Raw genomic sequence first — 19,969 nt, forward strand, 5'->3', positions numbered from 1 at the left:
CATTCCTTACAAGATGGCACGGACATTTAAAATAAAAACCAATGACTTAGTTGCAAGAGATGTAGGCTAAGGATTTACAAGAAATTCCCAGGACTTGTTTTAAATGCCCAGTGGGATGGCAACTGATCATTTTAAGAGATTTGGTTGACAGTCTCCACTTACATGGTGTCTTAGTTTATTTTGCTCTAACAAAAATACCATAGACTCAGTGGCTTATAAACAACAAAAATGTACTTCTTACAGTTCTGGAGGTTGGAAAGTTATGGCCACAGCATCATCAGATTCAGTGTCCTGTGAAGACCCACTTGTTCATAAACTGGTGATTGGTGAGTAAAGCTATTCATTCAGTAAAGTCCAACTGCTTGAATTATGTGTCATTTAACCGTGCTATACTTTATGATCTTCATCAAGTGAGATAAACTTAACTGTAAACCACTCTTCAGTCATAAAGATGGAGAAAATGGCTTCTGATGCTTAAAGGAAAACAGATCATTCTTTCATTTAGCAAATAATTATTGAATATTATTATATGTGAAACACTGGTAAGACAAGTGAGAGATTCAAATGAAATAAAAGGTGAGCTTCCTCACTTCACTTATAACTGTAACTCTTACAGTATAAACTCAGTGAGGGCAGGGGTTTTGTTTTTCCATTGTCTCATCAGTAATGACTAGTATAGAAATACGCAAGCGAGAATATTGGTGCTGGTTAAAGTAATTAAACAGGGATTTTAAAAGTTGTTTAGGTGGTGTTTGGTTGAGGTGGCTCTAATGCCTTGGTAGCCAATATCAGTTCAGTTCAGTTCATTCACTCAGTCGTGTCCGACTCTTTGCGACCTTATGAATTGTAGCACGCCAGGCCTCCCTGTCCATCACCAACTCCCGGAGTTCACTCAGACTCACGTCCATCGAGTCAGTGATGCCGTCCAGACATCTCATCCCCTGTCGTCCCCTTTTTCTCCTGCCCCCAATCCCTCCCAGCATCAGAGTCTTTTCCAGTGAGTCAACTCTTCGCATGAGGTGGCCAAAGTACTGGAGTTTCAGCTTCAGCATCATTCCTTCCAAAGAAATCCCAGGGCTGATCTCCTTCAGAATGGACTGGTTGGATCTCCTTGCAGTCCAAGGGACTCTCAAGAGTCTTCTCCAACACCACAGTTCAAACGCATCAATTCTTCGGCACTCAGCCTTCTTCACAGTCCAACTCTCACATCCATACATGACCACAGGAAAAACCATAGCCTTGACTAGATGGACCTTAGTTGGCAAAGTAATGTCTCTGCTTTTGAATATGCTATCTACGTTGGTCATAACTCTTCTTCCAAGGAGTAAGCATCTTTTAATTTCATGGCTACAGTCACCATCTGCAGTGATTTTGGAGCCCCCAAAAATAAAGTCTGACACTGTTTCCACTGTTTCCCCATCTATTTCCCATGAAGTGATGGGACCGGATGCCATGATCTTAGTTTTCTGAATGTTGAGCTTTAAGCCAACTTTTTCACTCTCCACTTTCACTTTCATCAAGAGGCTTTTTAGTTCCTCTTCACTTTCTGCCATAAGGGTGCTGTCATCTGCATATCTGAGGTTATTGATATTTCTCCTGGCAGTCTTGATTCCAGCTTGTGTTTCTTCCAGTCCAGCGTTTCTCATGATGTACTCTGCATATAAGTTAAATAAGCAGGGTGACAATATATAGCCTTGACGTACTCCTTTTCCTATTTGGAACCAGTCTGTTGTTCCATGTCCAGTTCTAACTGTTGCTTCCTGACCTGCATACAGGTTTCTCAAGAGGCTGGTCAGGTGGTCTGGTATTCTCATCTCTTTCAGAATTTTCCACAGTTTATTGTGATCCACACAGTCAAAAGCTTTGGCATAGTCAATAAAGCAGAAATAGATGTTTTTCTGGAACTCTCTTTCTTTTTCCATGATCCAGCGAATGTTGGCAATTTGATCTCTGGTTCCTCTGCCTTTTCTAAAACCAGCTTGGTAGCCTATATAGGCAAACCAAAACCTAAGCCAGAGTTTATTTTTGTAAATGCCTCAAGATTAAGAAACAAACTTAACAACTTATCACAGCCAGCCAACTAGGCTTTCTCAAATGAGGCCATCACTTAAGCTTAAGCATCAATTTCCATGAGTTGCTTCCACATCTGCTCTAAAGCTCCCAGCCATTTCCAGTTGGTGCTGCCTGATTTGCTTCAGTGTTTGCACAAAGAAGGGCTTCCCTGAGAGCTCAGTTGGTAAAGAATCTGCCTGCAATGCAGGAGACCCTGATTCAATTCCTGGGTCAGGAAGATCCCCTTGAGAAAGGATAGGCTACCCACTCCAGTATTCTTGGGCTTCCCTTGTGGCTCAACTGGTAAAGAATCTGCCTGAAATGCAGGAGAACTGGGTTCAGTCACTGAGTTGGGAAGATCCCCTGGAGAAGGGAAAGGCTACCCACTCCAGTATTCTGGCCTGGAGAATTCTACAGACTGTATAGTCCATGGGATCGCAAAGAGTCAGACATGGCTGAGCAACTTTTACTTCACTTGCTCAGTGAAACTCTTCAAAATTTTCAAGAACCTCAGTCAGTTTACCTTTTAACAATACCACAACTAGTGATAGTAATGGAAGGATTCAAAGACACATTCAGAGAGGAACATTTTGAATAATGTACTTGGACTATTTAATCCAAAATTTATTTTAATCAAGTTTTGACAGACACACAGACAGCAACCGTTCAAAGAAGAGTTTACTGCTCAGATACCCAGAGGATGGGAGGTGTCGCATCCCACAGGGGGCCACCTGGGGTCACTTACAGGGAGAAGTAGAGAGAGTTGGGACTAAACCTTGTTATAGTGCTGAGAAGCAGCCAGCTAGGTGGGGATGTTTCCTATTGAAAGTGGGAGTGGGAAACAGAACAGACAGTTGATGCTTTTGATTGCAGAATTTGTGATAGATTTCTGAGTGCCTGGAGGTGTTTGTTAAAACTTTGGTTATTAGCGTGGCTCCATGACTCCAAGATGCCAAATCATTAATACAGAATATCCAGAATAATTGTTACACTATTAAATTCTATTACTGTTACTATTATATCACCAACTTAGCATTGCATTCAGTGTTGTTTAGAGAACAAGACAGTGCTTATTTGTAGCATCCAAGACAGTAAACAAAAGCCTTATTTACTGAGTTGTTTCTCTTTGCCTCTATATCAGAGCCCTTGAGTTGCACATTCTTGCATTTACCATGCCTGGAACAGAGTTAAAGCCATAGACAGGCTCTTACTATTGTTTTACATTTGTTTCCCTTTACGAATTATCCACAAATACAAATCTTATCCTAGCTCTTAATCCTGCCAGCCACTTCAGAAGTATCTTCCACCAGGATTCTGTTCTGCCTTAGGGGTGATTCAGCAAAGAAAGACACATTCTAAGATTAGGAAACAAAAAGTGCAATGACTTTATAAATGAACGGATTCAGTTCAGTTCAGTCACTCAGTTGTGTCTGACTCTTTGTAACTGACATGGACTACAGCACACCACGCCTCCCTGTGCATCACCCACTCCTGGAGTTTACTCAAACTCATGTCCATTGACTCAGTGATGACATCCAACCATCTTATCCTCCGTCATCCCCTTCTCTTCCCGCCTTCAATCTTTCCCAGTGTCAGGGTCTTTTCAAATGAGTCAGTTCTTCACATCAGGGGTCAAAAGTACTGGAGTTTCAGCTTCAGCATCAGTCCTTCCAGTGAATATTCAGGACTGAATTCCTTTAGGATGGACTGGTTGGATCTCCTTGAAGCCCAAGGGACCCTCAAGAGTCTTCTCCAACACCACAGTTCAAAATCATCAATTCTTTGGTGCTCAGCTTTCGTTGTAGTCCAACTCTCACATCCATATATGACTACTGGAAAAACCATAGCTTTGACTGGAGGGATCTTTGTTGGTAAAGTAACGTCTCTGCTTTTTAATATGCTGTCTAGGTTGGTCATAACTTTTCTTCCAAGGAGCAAGCATCTTTGAATTTCATGGCTACAGTCACCATCTGCACCGATTTTGGATCCCTTCAAAATAGTCTGTCACTGTTTCCACTGTTTCATCTATTTGCCATGAAGTGATGGGACCAGATGCTATGATCTTAGTTTTCTGAATGTTGAGTTTTAAGCCAACTTTTTCACTCTCCTGTTTCACTTTCATCAAGAAGCTCTGTAGTTCTTCTTCACTTTTTGCCATAAGGGTGGTGTCATCTGCATATCTGAGGTTATTGATATTTCTCCCAGCAATCTTGATTCCAGCTTGTGCTTCATCTGGTCCAGCATTTCTCATGATGTGGTTTCCCTGGTGGCTCAGACCTAAAGCATCTGTCTACAATGCAGGAGACCTGGGTTCGATCCCTGGGTCAGGAAGATCCCCTGGAGAAGGAAATGGCAATCCACTCCAGTACTATTGCCTGGAAAATCCCATGGACAGAGGAGCCTGGTAGGCTACAGTCTATGGGGTTACAAAAGTCGGACACGACTGAGTGACTTCACTTTCCTTTCCTTTTCACTCTGCATAGAAGTTAAATAAGCAGGGTGACAATATACAGCTTTGACATACTTCTTTCCTGACTTGGAACCAGTCTGTTGTTTCATGTCCAGTCCTAAGTGTTGCTTCTTGACCTGTGTACAGATTTCTCAGGAGGCAGGTCAGGTGGTCTAGTATTCCCATCTCTTGAAGAATTTTCCACAGTTTGTGACTTTAGAGTCAAAGGCTTTGGCATAGTCAATAAAGCAGAAGTAGATGTTTTTCTGAACTTCTCTTGCTTTTTTGAGGATCCAATGGATGTTGGCAATTTGATCTCTGGTTCCTCTGCCTTTCCTAAATCCAACTTGAACATCTGGAAGTTCAGGAAGTAACTAAAAGGACAACTCTGCTGAATAAGCTGAATGAAATATTTTCTAATGGTTTTATGGGTAGGAAACTTTAGAGTGAAGGGGAAGCTTTTCTTTTTTAAAGCTGTAGGTCTTGGATGTTAAAAGACATTCATGTCATTTCCTTATAACCATTATCTGTGTTAAACTGGTTGTGTTTAAAATCTAATTTGGTTGTCTCAAACTTGTATTATTTGCCTAAATTCTTTTGTTGTTGTAGTAATCATTATTAGAAAGAAATTGAGGGTTTAATTGAATTTTTTTTTTTTTACAAAAGAGTGAACTTATTGAATATTCATTTTTTTCTGTGGCAACATCTAATGATAAAGTCATTTCTTTTAATTTTGTTAGGCAGCATGATGGGAAATGACTGATTTGTATACTACCTCTGGGGAGGCTTCCCAGGTGGCTCAGTGGTAAAGAATACACTGCTAATGCAGGAGATGCAGAGATGAGGGTTCAGTCCCTGGGTCAGGAAGATCTCCTGGAGCAGAAAATGGCAACCCACTCCAGTATTCTTGCCTGGAATATCCCATGGACAGAGGAGCCTGGTGGCTTCAGTTCATGGGGTCGCAAAGAATCGGACACAACTGAGCACAGGGGTGTACACACACACATTACCTCCAGGCTTTCTGAACACCAAAATACACTTATGTTTAAAACATCTTCAGGAGGCCCAATTCAATTTGCTTTCTTCTGGATTTGTCTTGCTTTTACAATTTCATTATTTTATATTGTGTTTTTGTGGCTGGGATTATACCACTGCAGATAATAACTTTCCTTATAAATGGCTATTTCTTTTGGTTATACTAAAAAAGCCAATTGAGTGCCTTTTGGTGGAATTATTTTTATTTTTATAATCTATCAGTTTGAGATTTGTGGCACAATGATAAAGAACCCACCTGCCAAGTCAAGGGACGCAGGAGACCTGGGTTTGATCCCTGGGTTGGGAAGATCCCCTGGAGGAGAGCTTGGCAACTCACTCCAGTATTTTTGCCTGGAGAATCCCATGGATGCAGGAGCCTGGCAGGTTGCAGTCCATGGGACAGCAAAGAGTAGGACACGACTGAAGCGATTTAGCCCCCACACATGCAGAGGGTACAAGCTGACTTTCATTACCAGATGTGGAAGTGTTACCCAAAGGAAACCAGCACTTTGGGGAGGTTGGGACAAGTGGGTATATGCAGAATACTGTAATGGTTATGAATTCAGCTTCTGGAGTAAGACTGGGTTCAAATCCCTGCTGTCTCAGTGATTAACTCTGTGACCTTGTACAAGCTTCTTAAATTTTCTATGCCTCCATTTCCTTTTCTGAAAAATGGGTATAGTTAAATTACCTACCTCATAAGGCTATTGGAATACATTGAGAACAGTGCTCAATGAATGTGTATTGTTGGTATTTGGGGAAGGAGAGATTGACTTGATAAGCAGTGTGGAAGCTGGCAGAAGAAACACTTCTGCGGGTCTGGATTTGCCTGTTTTATGTTTTTTTTTTTTTTTTTTTTGACCATGAGGCACGAGGGATCTTATCTTCCCAACCAGGGATCAAGCCCGAACCCCCTGCTTTGAAGGCAAAGTCTTAACCATTGGATTGCCAGGGCAGTCCCTAGATATGCCTGCTGGTAATAATTATTTAGGGTCTTTATTAAAAATACATAATACTAGGCCTTCAATTAGAATACCTCAGGATGATTCAGGGTGCTAAACCTTGTTTGGATTCCCAGGTGGCTCAGTGGTAAAGAATATGCCTGCTAATGCAGGAGATGCAGGAGACATAGGTTCGATTCCAGGGGGAAGATCTTCTGGAGGAGGAAATGGCAACCCACTCCAGTGGGTTGGAAAATCCTGGAAAATCCCACGGACAGGGGACCCTAGTGAGCTGCAGTCCATGGGATCACAAAAGAGTTGGACACAACTTAGCGACTGAGCACCATGCATAGGGGTGATTCAATGAATTTATACTTTTGACAAATATGACAAATGATTCTCATGATCAAATTAGGTTGGGAAATTGTGATGTGGCAGATAAGAGTGTAGACTTCAGAGTTAGACAGATGTGGATTCTGATCCATTAATTAATGGATCTGTGTCCAGATTTCCACCAGGAACTACTTTAGTTTCTGGGTGGATCAGTTCAGTTCAGTCACTCAGTCATGTCCAGCTCTTTGCAACCCCATGAATCGCAGCACGCCAGGCCTCCCTGTCCATCACCAACTCCCGGAGTTCATTCAGACTCACGTCCATCGAGTTGGTGATGCCATCCAGCCATCTCATCCTCGGTCGTCCCCTTCTCCTCCTGCCCCCAATCCCTCTCAGCCTCAGAGTCTTTTCCAATGAGTCAGCTCTTCGCATGAGGAGGCCAAAGTACTGGAGTCTCAGCTTCAGCCTCATTCCTTCATAATGTCTCTGATTTTTGTTCTCTTAGATCCTAGAGTCTATTGGGAATGTCAGCTGGAGGCCTGGTGGAGTAACTTGAATGAATAATTTAAATAATAAAAGCTTTTCTATCCCTTGTCACAAAAGCATTGAGTTCATTAAAAGAAAAAATAAATCAGAAATTATAAGCTGTAGTCCAGTGAACTCATGTTGGAGAGGGAAATCCTTAGCTGTGCAGGGGCCTGATGTTCATATTAAGTAAAAGAATTTAGAATAGAAAAAACCAAAAATGGTGGCATTGGTGGTTTGGTGGTGGTGAAAATGACCAAGTGGTCTTACCTTTAAATGGGAAATTGAGCTACTTAAACACAGAAAAGCAATTATGACCAGATTGAGTTTCCTTTGGTTTGGGGCTTCTGTTTGTATTGTCTGGTTGGTTAGTTGCCAAGCCTAATAGATTGACAAATCCCTTCAAAATTGCCCTTTGAAAGGGAAATAATGGCAGCTGAATCAGTTTTCTCTTTCTCTAGGACAGTATGATCAAACCCAGGAATATTTTCTTTTTTGTTGATGGCTTCTTCTAAGAGGACATATTTATCCTTGAAAATAGTTCTGCTGTTCTTATGTCAGGGGATACCAAAAAGTACTTGTCAGTGGTCTGAACTGGAGCTCGATTTAACACAGCTGGTGGCCTGTCTCCCTTTAGGGTCAGGGCAGAAGCAGGGACTCTATTTTGTTTAGTTTGTTTTTCAGTGAAATTAAAGAAAACTAGGGTTATGACTCATGTAAAAATGTTATTTACTTCTGTTAAAAAAAAAAAAACCCACACATATTAAAGGTGAAGTATTGCTTTCTTTGAATCTCTTGAGTGTCTCTGCTATTATCCCTTGATTTTTCACATTTGGCATTTATCCTGCACTGGACGAAGTGGCTTACTACTCTTTCTACTTTTTGTATTTATGCTTTATGTACAGTACAAAAAACAAACACTGAAAGCAAAAATATGTTTTGGACATTACTGTTGGGGCAATGGGGGCATTCTTTACAGTGACATTTAAGACACCTAATGCTTACCCATTCAAGAGCCAAAGTTATCACATTTTTACACATCCCCAAATGAGTTGCACATTACAATAACCACGGAAATAGGGCATACTGAAGAATTTTAAAGCTGTAATTTACTTTTATGTTTAAAATATTGATATTTTAGTACAATTTGGAGGAATTATGGAAGCGTGGAGATAAGGATACATCCTTATCTATTAATCCAGTTTTCTCTTACCATTTCCATGAAGTTGAATCTTAGAAGATAGCGATCTTATAATCACCAAATTCAATGACTTCTCAATCCTTATCCTTCCTGAACTCTAGTATTTTTGTCACTGATAGCCTATCCTTTTTTATTTTTATTTATTTTTTTAGTTTCTAGGATATTATTTTTCTCTCCTGCTCCAGCCACACTGTGCCTGGCTGGCTCCTCTTCACTGCCTGCTTCCTGCCTCAGGCTTCTGTTGAGCTCTTCTTCATCACTTTCCATGTATATCCTTTCTGTTGGGAGAATGATCTCATTCTTCTTGTACATAAATGATCCCCCAATTTGTATCTTCATTCCTGTCTTGTTTACTAAAGGAAAACGGTTTCTCCATTCATGACACTTTGAACACCAAATATGTGGGTTTCCCACACCAAGCAATTCTCCAGTTCTCTGCGAACATTAGTTATTAACAACTTAATACAATCGAATTCAGTTCTGACCCTAACTACCCAGTCGGCACAGATCCCACAGGTTAAAGGTTTGAGTCCCACAAGACTGCCCCCACCTTGAGACAACAGTTTTAAGCAGTGGGTTCCCAGCTTATCCACATTTCTGTCTGACTTGGCTATAAATTGGAGGTTTGCACAGCTCCCCCTCAGGTTTAATAATTTGCTCTAAAGGCTCACAGAACTCAGGGAAATACTGGTTTATTATAATGAATACAAGTGAACAGCCAGATGAAGAGGTATTTAAAAGGAAGTCAGGAAGGGTCTTGAGTGTGGGAGCTTCTGTCCCCACAGAGGTTGGGTTGTGTCACCTGCCAGTAGCTCTCTGAACCCATCATTTAGGGTGTTTATGGAGCTTCTGCTACATCAGTCAGTTCAGTCGCTCAGTCGTGTCTGGCTGTCTGCGAACCCATGGACTGCAGCACACCGGGTTTCCCTGTTCATCACCAATTCCTGGAGCTTGCTCAAACTTGTGTCCATCGAGTCAGGGATGCCATCCAACCATCTTATCCTCTGTCGTCCCCTTCTCCTCCCACCTTAAATCTTTCTCAGCGTCAGGGTCTTTTCCAATGAGTCAGTTCTTCACATCAGGTGGCCAAAGTTTTGGAGCTTCTGTTAATAGGCACAACTGATTAAGTTATTGACCACTGTCAGTTATTAATAACTTAATCCCTAGTTCCTCTCCTCTCCCTGGAGGTCACTGGGTGAGGCTGAAAATTCCAGTCCTCTGATCATGTGGTTGGAATTAGCATAAACTCAGGTATAGTTGAAAGGGCATATTATGTAACAAAATGTACTCTTCTCACCCCACCACTTGGGAAATTCCAGGGGATTTAGGCATTCTGTGCCAGAAACTGGGGATGAAGACCAAACATGTATGTCTTATTATATCACAAAATTATATATGTGCTGTGCTTAGTCGCTCAGTCGTATCTGACTCTTTGCAACCCCAAGGACTGTAGCCCGCTAGGCTCCTCTGTCCATGGGATTCTCCAGACCAGAATATGGAGTGGGTTGCCATGTCCTCCTCCAGGGGATCTTCCCAACCCAGGGATCAAACCCAGGTCTCGTACATTGCAGGCAGATTCTTTATGATCTGAGCCATCAGGGTAGTCCCAATATTGTATCTACCAAGCCCAAAATAGTTTTTATATATTTATTTACTTGGCTACATCAGGTCTTACTTGTGGCAAACGGGTCTCTCTTACTTGCATAGTGTGAACTCTTAGTTATTTCATGTGGGATCTAGTTCCATGACCAGGAATTGAACCTGTGAGACTCATGGGGAGCACAGAGTCTCAGCCACTGGATCACCAGGAAAGTCTCAAGCCCCAAATCTTAATTTCCAGCCTGTGAGGTGTGAGGACATCCGTCATGGACAGTTCACCAATGCTTCTACATTCATACAGCCAAAGCAAATTGGACTACCTTCCTCCATTTTTACTCTTATTAAAATCAGTTATTATATTGTGGAATTTTTATAGTAGAATAATTACTTCTTGCATTTTTTTACCCTCACATATCATGAGTAAGTAGAAATTTTAGGGTCAGTGGAAGGGAGTGGGAAAAATCGGTCATTTAAAAACTTTGGTCATATTGACTCATCATTTGAAATAGCTCAGATTTGTCATCTTTTCCTTTTTACTGTTTTAATTCAAGCCTTTATTATCTTTCTAGTAATAGCTTCTTAATTGATCTCCTTGACTTACATCTGTCCTCTTATTCCCATGCATCTTGCAGGTTGGTGCCAGACTCAACATGAATCTGATGTTGTAATCATCCTCTTAATTTCTTTTTAAAATTAAAAGTCCTTATTTTTTAGGAATGATCCTTAAAAGGAAGTTTTTATTACCCTTTATTTTTATTTTACTTTAAAAGGTAAATTTCCTTTTTTTTTTAAGCAAGCTAAACTAACATCATCACTACTGTCATCATCACTTTGACAAACATGTAACATGTCTAGACTACTTGCACACAATTAGGGTGCAGGAAGATTTAACAGTTGGTCCTGCACTCACTGACTCAGGCAGCTGTATAGTAGCCCTGGAGTGATGTGTGATTGTACTTCTTCCAGTTCTGGGCTACCATACAGTCCACGGTGAGTCCGAACTGAAACTGCACACGGGAAGATAATGCGCCACAGAAATCTCCAAGTTTCAGATGAGATTCAGGTTCTAGCCTGCCTCACACTTGACTCATTTCTAGGCTTAGTGGCTACCCTCTTATATAATTTTAAACAGGTCTCAAGTCAAGTTTGCAGTTAAACAAGTATAGTCAGTTTAGCTTTGTGTTTAAATAGCAACAGATTTCTTAGTCTCCTAGGAAACTGGGTGGTAACTAGGAACTCAAATAATAACTTTAAATAGAGAGCATGTCAGGATCTCTTACATCTTTAAAAGCAAGGACACTTAATCAACAGCTTATGTAGGTAAGCATGATGATGATATGGCAGAATGAAATAAAGTCTGCTGATGACTGAATCTAACCACACCAAACCAAACCAACCCAAACAAGTAATTGTTTATCCTTATTATCTAACTTGCCCAATATTTTATCATAATTTTATTATTCTATAAAAGGGTCGTATGCTAGTAACATCCTACAAGTATAATAAAATACATGAAAATGTTGAATGTCAAACAGTACTTATGCTGTGGGATAAATTCTTCTGTTTTTACCAAATCATATACTTGTACAAAAAATGAGTAGTACATTAATCAACATTAAAACCCTCACTAGTTGTTTGTAGTTGTTTGATCAAATTATTATTGTTAGTCTCTATGTTAAAAATATGGTTATATAAAAAGGGTTAGCATCGTAAATGTAAAAATTTATCGCATATTAATCGTGTTCATTATTACAGACTGAAAAGTCATCACAAGTGTTTATAAGAGGTATTCTAGAATATTCAAGCATTTTTTGATTTCCTTTATTTCAATTTCTTTCCCAAGCTCCTTGTTCCTTACCTCTTTCCTCTCTGGCTTGGCAGGAACCTTGCTAGTTTATGTTGTGTTACACCTATTGTGAATTAACAAGCAGGTGATAGCAACAGTGGTAGCACTGGATCTAGCTGTAAGACGGTTGAAATCATCCAGTGACCTCTACCGTTTGGGGCATCCAGTTGGCTGGAACTAATAAAGTAGCTAAATCTTTGTTCACTCTGTCTCCCGTAAAGTTCTTCAGTTAGTCAGTTCAGTCTCTCAGTCGTGTCCGACTCTTTGTGACCCCATGGACTGCAACACACCAGGCTTCCCTGTCTATCACCAACTCCTGGAGCTTGCTCAAATTCATGTCTGTCCAGTCAGTGATGCCATCCAACCATTTCATCCTCTGTCATCCCCTTCTCTTCCCACCTTCAATCTTTCCCAGCATCAGGGTCTTTTCAGATGAGTCAGTTCTTCGCATCAGGTGGCCAAAGTATTGGAGTTTCAGCCGTAGTATCAGTCCTTCCAGTGAATATTCAGGACTGATTTCTTTTACTATGGAATCTCCTTAAAGTCCAAGGGACTCTCAAGAGTCTTCTCCAACACTACAGTTCAAAGCATCAATCCTTCAGCGCTCAGCTTTCTTTATAGTCCAAATCTCAAATTGGCTACTGGAAAAACCATAGCTTTGACTAGATGGACCTTTGTTGGCAAAATAATATCTCTGGTTTTTAATATGCTGTCTAGGTTGGTCATAGCTTTTCTTCCAAGGAGCAAGTGCCTTTTAATTTCATGGCTGCAGCCACCATCTGCAGTGATTTTGGAGCCCCCCAAAATAAAGTCTGTCACTGTTTCCACTGTTTCTCCATCTACTGGCCATGAAGTGATGGGACCAGATGCCATGATCTTCGTTTTCTTAATGTTGAGTTTTAAGCTAACTTTTTTCACTCTCCTCTTTCACTTTCATCAAGAGGCTTTTAGCTCCTCTTCACTTTCTGCCATAAGAGTGGTTTTATCTGCATATCTGAGGTTATTGATATTTCTCCCGGCAATCTTGATTCCAGCTTGCGCTTCATCCAGCCCAGCATTTCTCATGATGTACTCTGCATGTAAGTTAAATAAGCAGGGTGACAATATACAGCCTTGACATATTCCTTTCCCTGTTTGGAACCAGTGTGTTATTCCATGTCCAATTCTAACTGTTGCTTCTTGACCTGCATACAGGTTTCTCAGGAGGCAGGCCAAGTGGTCTGGTATTCCCATCTCTTGAAAAATTTTTCAGTCTGTTGTGATCCACAGTCAAAGGCTTTGGCATAGTCAATAAATCAGAAGTAGATGTTTTCCTGGAACTCTCTTGCTTTTTCGAGGATCCAATGGATGTTGGCAATTTAATCTCTGGTTCCTCTGCCTTTTCTAAATCCAGCTTGAACATCTGGAAGTTCACGGTTCATGTATTGCTGAAGCCTGGCTTAGAGAATTTTGAGTATTACTTTGCTAGTGTGTGAGGTGAGTGCAATTGTGTGGTAGTTTGAGCATTCTTTGGCATTGCTTTCTTTGGGATTGGAATGAAAACTGACCTTTTCTAGTCCTGTGGCCACTGGTGAGTTTTCCAAATTTGCTGATATATTGAATGCAGCACTTTCATGGCATCATCTTCTAGGATTTGAAATAGCTCAACTGGAATTCCATCACCTCCACTAGCTTTGGTTGTAGTGATGCTTCCTAAGGCCCGCTTGACTTCACATTCCAGGATGTCTGGCTCTAGGTGAATGATCACACCATCGTGATTATCTGGGTCATGAAGATCTTTTTTGTATAGTTCTTCTGTGTATTTTTGCCACCTCTTCTTAATATCTTCTGGTTCTTTTAGGTCCATCCCATTTCTGTCCTTTATTGAGCCCATCTTTGCATGAAATGTTTCCTTGATATCTCTAATTTTCTTGAAAAGATCTCTAGTTTTTCCCATTCTATTGTTTTCCTCTATTTCTTTACACTGATCACTGAGGAAGGCTTTCTGATCTCTCCTTGCTATTCTTTGTAACTCTGCATTCAGATGGATATATCTTTCCTTTTCTCTTTTGTCTTTTGCATCTCTTCTTTTCATAGCTATTTGTAAAGTTCTTCCGTGGTTCTAAATACTCAGGAGAAAGAGGCACAGGATTTTTGAGACACTGTCCTGTTGCATGCTGCCACCTTTTGGCCTGATAAAGTAGGGCAGCTTTTGTACGATCACAGAGGAGCCTGCCGTGAAATTCCTCATTCCCACTAACATTTAACATTTTCAGAACATAGTAATTTGGATTTTCAACATCTAGAGGATTCATTAAATATTTAAATTATAAAGAAAAATTTTATAACATCCAAAGGAGCAAAATAATCTGAAATGCTTTCCATGGAATTATACAAGGATGCTGTAAAAGAGTAAACTCTGTGTTATATGAACAGAAAGAGAATTAGCCTTGGAGAATTTTACAGTGAAACTCTTAAGCTTCAATTTGTGTTATGCTTGTTCAGTCTTATAAGTTTGTAATCTCTTTTTAAAAGTCATGGATACATAAACCCAAAGAACTTTGGCCTAAATGAAAAAGTGGGCTATGAAACAACATCATTAATATAGTGAGTATGTGCTACAACACCTAATTTTTAAATATTTAATTAACAATATTTATTAATCATCAGCAAACTAAACACTTTACTAGATTCTGTGTAACTACTATAATAAATAGAAGACACAGGGTCCTCCTGCCTTCTGAAAATCTATCTAGAGACTGATGTGGAGACACCAACAGGATTCTAGAAGACAGTAAGGTGCAGTAAGCATAGAGTATTTTGGGAGCAAGGAGGAGGAACTCTAAACCCCAACTTGGATTATGGGATATAACAGAGCAGATTAATGTCCATAGTCTTTTATCAATGTGCTAGTTTGCAGCTGACAAATACAGGCTTAAATTTGTGTCTCCATAACAAAAATGGTTTAACCCCCAGTTTTAATATATTATCAGATTTCTATCCAAAGTGTATGTTATTCACTATAAATTTTCCTTCATTTTCTTCTCTCAAGGAAAATATTTAAATTTGGAAAAGTTGTGTGCTCTTTCTGTAGTTAAGAGTAAGTCATTTAATAACTAACACTTAGACAGAATTGACTAGAAGCTTTGAGAGTGCTGTATACTTATAACCTCTCTGTCCTTGTTTTAGTCACTCAGTCGTGCCCGACTCTTTGCAACCCCATGGACTGTAGCCCGCCAGGCTCCTCTGTCTGTGGGATTTCCCAGGCAAAAATACTGGTGTAGTTTGCCATTTCCTTCTCCAGAGGATATTCCTGACCTAGAGATCAAACCCGCATCTCCTGCAAGTCTTCTGCATTATAGGCAGATTCTTTACTGCTGAGCTACCAGGAAAGCCCTATAATCTCACTTGCTTTAATATTTAGTGTTTTAGGAATGATCACTTTTTTATGATCACTTACCAATACTGTAATCATGCTACCCTTCCATTTTATAATTTAGGTTACTGTTCTGTAAAAAATCCCTTCTTTAAGTTGATTTTTAGCTCTATAGGTCTGTAAGCTTTGAGAATGTCATGCCCTTCAGCCTTTTTATTTATGTGGCTGCCCCATGCAGCTTGCAGGATCTTGGTTCTCCGACCAGGGATTGAACCTGGGCCCTCAGCAGTGAAAGCAAGGAGTCCTAACCACAGGACTGCCAGGGAATTCCCTCCCTTCAGCTTTTAAATTTGTTTTGTTTAGAGTGAAAGGACAAGTTTTGCCAGTCCAGAATGAATGGACAAGTGAATGACTGAATGAGTGACTAAATGAATGACTAAATCAGTAAATGAATAAATAGATAAATAATCCCACACAGTACATATGTATATAGACAAAAAATTGTTGGAATATTTCCCTCAAATCTGAGTTTGCTGCTGTAATGAGCTGCAACTCTTTGGTATTTCCCATGCCTTATCTTCTATTGCAAAAGTTGCTTCCCCCCTCTGCCAATTGCCTACCTTCATTGTTGTCTTTTTTTAAAAAATTTGTCTCTTTAAGTAGTGTGGCGTTTCTAGACTTCAGAATTTTATAAAATTCAGTTGTTCATATCTTTAAAATTTGCTAAATACTTTTATTATTGTCCCTATTTTTTAATATTTATTTTTATTTATGTATTTGACTGCACCAGGTCTTAGTTGCAGCATGTGGGATCGAGTTCCCTGACCAGGGATCAAACCCAGGCCTCCTGCATTGGGATCATGGAGCCTTAGCCACTGGACCACCAGGGTAGTCCCTATTGTCCCTATGTTAAAGTAAATTTAATTTTTTAGATTGAGTGAGAAATGAGTGTGACATCTTCTTTTGGCACTTTGATCCAGGGGCTCTCGGTAGTATCTTAAGACTCCCAGTCTCTGATTAGGTGTTTATCAGAATATTTTCAGTCTATATGAGTTGCTTGGGATGCTTTTTAATGGAAGTTAAAATGAATAAAACAATCCTTTCTGAGTCTGCTTAAGAGTTGTTTTTAATCCAATTTTTTGAACAGATTAATTTTTGAGTGATTCAAAACAGTAGCAAAAAGTATAAAATGAAAATTTGTTCTTTATCTACTTGTTTCTAACCTTATCTACTCGTTTCTAACCTATCTGCCTACCTTCTGGATAGCCAACATAAGTGGTTTGTTATATGATCCTGGGAAATATTGAAGGCGGGAGGAGAAGTGGACAACAAAGGTTGAAATGGTTGGATGGCATCACAGACTCAGTGGACATGAGTTTGAGCAAACTCCAGGAGATGGTGAAGGACAGGGAAGCCTAGCGTGCTGCAGTCCATGGGGTTGCAAAGAGTCAGACATGACTGAGCAACTGAAAAACAACAGCAGTGTCTCATTAGAGTTTCTTCATGCATATAAGCAATATATTTCTTATTTTACCCCTTTTACTCAAAAGGAAACACACTGTATATTCTGTTTTCACTTTGCTTTAAAAAAAACTAATACTAGTTTTAATAATAGAGATTTGTCCGTATTAGCTAAAGAACTTCTTCCCTTTTTCACAACAGCATAATATTCTGTCATGTAAACATGTACTGAACAACTTAATCAGCTTTCTACTGATGTTCCCAATTTTTTTGCTCTTACAAACTGTGCTATAGGAATAACCAGATATAATTTTAAATATGATTTTTGATCTTACTGTTCTCTGTGAATATTTTCCCTCATTTACTCTTTTTTTTTTTGAGTTTTTTTAATTTTGTTTTTGCCATGCAGAACTTTTTGATTTTATGTAGTCAGCTTTGTCGATTGTTTCTTCTGTGGCTTCTTTGTCATCATGGTAAGGAACTGAGCAACTGAACTGAAGGAAAACCTTCCACACTTCAAGGTTAAAAAGAAATTTTTGTTTTCTTCTAGTAATCACACTGCTTTATTTTCACATCTAAGTCTTGTATCCATTTAGAATTTTCCTGATACAAAGTGTGAATGTAGCCTTTTATTTCCAGATGGCTGTCCAATAGCTACAGCACAGTTTATTGAATAGCCCATCTTTCCCTGACCAATTTCAGATAACATCTTGTCCGTATACTAAATTTTCATGTGTATTTGATGTATTTCTTGACTCCCTATTCTGTTCCTCTGGATTTGATTGGCTATAGATGTGTCAGGTTTTCTAATTGGCTTTTGATCAATTAAACAGTATGTTTTTTTCCTTTTGTTCAGTGAATAATGTGCTGTGCTGTTGTGTTCAGTCACCCAGTTGTATCCAGTTCTTTGCAGCCCCATGGACTGTAGCCCACCAGGCTCCTCTGTCCATGGGATTCTCCAGGCAAGAATACTGGAGTGGGTTAGCATTTCCTTCTCCAGGGGATCTTCCCGGTCCAGGGATCGAACCTGCATCTCTTGCATCAGCAGGTGGATTCTTTACCACTAGTGCCACCTGAAATAAGATTTTTTTCTTTTGTTCGATGAATAATATGGACAGTAAACATCTTGTGCTTTGGGAGGTGTATTTTGATTCTCCAGAAGAGACGGCGAATAAAGTCAGAGGGTAGATCTGTCCATGCTTAGTTGTCCAGTTCTTTTGCTTTCATCCTGCAGGCCGATGTTTTCTTAGATGTGTTGATGAGATGCTTAAAACATTTATTAGTCATAATGGCTTCTTAATAATAGCTGTATAATTTGGACATGAAATAGATCATGTAAATAATCAAAGGTAAAAAGAGGACTTGATCTTGCCTAGCTCTACAGCAAAGGAAAAATTAGAAATATGTGAATAATCACTTAGTACTCATACAGTAATTTTTTAAATAATGTATTGTTTCAGTTATTTCTTGCTGTAACTTGGTAGATACTGTTGTTGCATTTTATGGATGAACAAACCCAAGGCACAGATTAGTCGATGAGCTCAGATTCATACAGGGAGTGGTAGAGCCTGGATTTGAATGTAGGTAAAGCTTTTTCTTTGTTTTGCTTTTGAGATAACTAGATTCACAGGAAGCTGCAAAATCATACAGAGAGGACCTGTGTACCTTTTACCCAGTTCCCTCCAATGAGTACATCAGTTCAGTTCAGTCACTTAGTCGTGTCTGACTCTTTGCCACCCCATGAATCGCAGCACTCCAGGCCTCCCTGTCCATCACCATCTCCCGGAGCTCACTCAGACTCACATCCATCGAGTCGGTGATGCCATCCAGCCATCTCATCCTGGGTCGTCCCCTTCTTCTCCTGCCCCCAATCTCTCCCAGCATCAGAGTCTTTTCCAATGAGTCAACTCTTCGCATGAGGTGGCCAAAGTACTGGAGCTTCAGCTTTAGCATCATTCCTTCCAAAGAAATCCCAGGGTTGATCTCCTTCAGAATGGACTGGTTGGATCTCCTTGCGGTCCAAGGGACTCTCAAGAGTCTTCTCCACCACCACAGTTCAAAAGCATCAATTCTTCGGCGCTCAGGCTTCTTCACAGTCCAACTCTCACATCCATACGTGACTACTGGAAAAACCACAGCCTTGACTAGACGGACCTTTGTTGGCAAAGTAATGTCTCTGCTTTTCAATATGCTATCTAGGTTGGTCATAACTTTTCTTCCAAGGAGTAAGCGTCTTTAAATTTCATGGCTGCAGTCACCATCTGCAGTGATTTTGGAGCCCAGTATCCACTGGGGAAACTAGATACATATATTAAGTTTTACATATATATATATTTGAAACAAATTGAAGGTTTGTGGCAGTCTTGAATTGAGCAGATCTATTGGCGCCATTTTCCCAACAGCATTTGCTCACTTGGTGTCTCTGCATCACATTTTGGTAATTCTTGCAATACTTCAAACATTTCAGTATTACTGTATTTTTGTGGTGATCTGTGATCAGTGATCTTGATGTTACTATGGCAAAAAAATGCTACAACTCGTTGAAGGTTCATATGATGTTTAGCATTATTAAGCAATAAAGTATTTTTTAAATTGAAGTATAGCTGACTTATACTGTGTTAGTTTCTGGTATACAGCGAAGTGATTCAGTTATACATACATACACATATTCTTTTTCATATTCTTTTCTATTATGGTTTATTACAGGATGTTGAATATAGTTCCCTGTGCTATACTATAGTACCTTGTTGTTTATATATTATATATATAAGAGTTTGTATCTACTAATTCCAAACTCCTAATTTATGCCCACCCCACCCTCTTTCCCCTTTGGTAACCATAAGCTTGCTTTCTGTGTCTGTGAGTCTGTTTCTGTTTCATAAATAAGTTCATTACGTCATATTTTAGATTCTATATATGTAACATCATATGGTATTTGTCTTTGACTTACTTCACTTGGTATGATAATCTCCAGGAATATCCATGTTGCTGCAAATAACATTATTTCATTCTTTTCTTTTGGCCAAGTAATACTCCGTTGTATATATGTACCGTATGTTTGTCCGCTCATCTGTTGATGGATATTTAGGCTATCTCCATGTCTTGGCCGTTGTGAATAGTGCTCCTATGCATGTTGGGGTGATGCATCTTTTTGAATTAAGTTATCTTTGGA

Source organism: Ovis aries, chromosome 23 (assembly GCF_016772045.2).
Source record: "Ovis aries strain OAR_USU_Benz2616 breed Rambouillet chromosome 23, ARS-UI_Ramb_v3.0, whole genome shotgun sequence".
In the NCBI taxonomy this organism is placed as follows: domain Eukaryota; kingdom Metazoa; phylum Chordata; class Mammalia; order Artiodactyla; family Bovidae; genus Ovis; species Ovis aries.